The following is an 834-nucleotide window of genomic DNA, read 5'->3' as shown; positions in this document are numbered from 1 at the left end:
AAAAGATTAGTTGTTCGGAAAAGTGTCTCCTGAGGTATTCTGGAGAAATGAAATGCAAAATTCGTACCTTCTGTCATGGTCGCCGAATACGTATTATTATAATTATATACGTACATGATACGACAGCTCGCCTTCCGTGGCTTGCTGTATAGATCATACCTTTCCACGGTCGATGTGGGCAATATGTTGCCACGTTGTGATGTTTTAATGAAATGTCATTAGAGGAGCAAGTAGAAGAGGAGAAATTTTCGAATACAGTGATTGTGTCTTCTTCTTCAATATGAGAGCGAAATACGAGTAACTCTTCTTTTTAAACGTTTCACTGTCCATCCGCAGAAAGCTGATGTAATCATCAGGTTCCGAGTGTAATGTTTCCATTAACAGGTCGTCATGTGTATACTTGTCTCTCAATTTAAACTATTCATTGGATCACCATCTTGTTTCCTTCTTCTTGGAGCATAGTGCCGGAATCAATTGAAACAGTTTATCAAACAGTTTATCTACATTTACAGCCATCCCCACTAGTGTCAAAATGCAGCGTACACGTAAAGAGTCTGCTTCGAAAGTAAAGTTAAATTGACAAGCTTCCTCGGTACTTGTACAGGCTTGTTTGACACATCTGTGACTATATAAGAGCGAATTTGACAGACAAGTTTCATATTTTACGGGCGCCTTACAAGTTTCTGAAAGTTTCATTACCCATTCGAAGAAAGCTGATGTAATCATCGGGTTCTGAGAATGATGTTTCCTTTAGCAGTTTTCATGGGTAAATCTCCCATTTTAAGTCATTACCTGGACCAGCGTCTTGTTGGGTTCTTCTTTAAATGTAGTACC

Source organism: Schistocerca nitens, chromosome 4, assembly GCF_023898315.1.
Source record: "Schistocerca nitens isolate TAMUIC-IGC-003100 chromosome 4, iqSchNite1.1, whole genome shotgun sequence".
NCBI lineage: Eukaryota > Metazoa > Arthropoda > Insecta > Orthoptera > Acrididae > Schistocerca > Schistocerca nitens.
Note: the sequence above shows the minus strand (reverse complement) of the source record.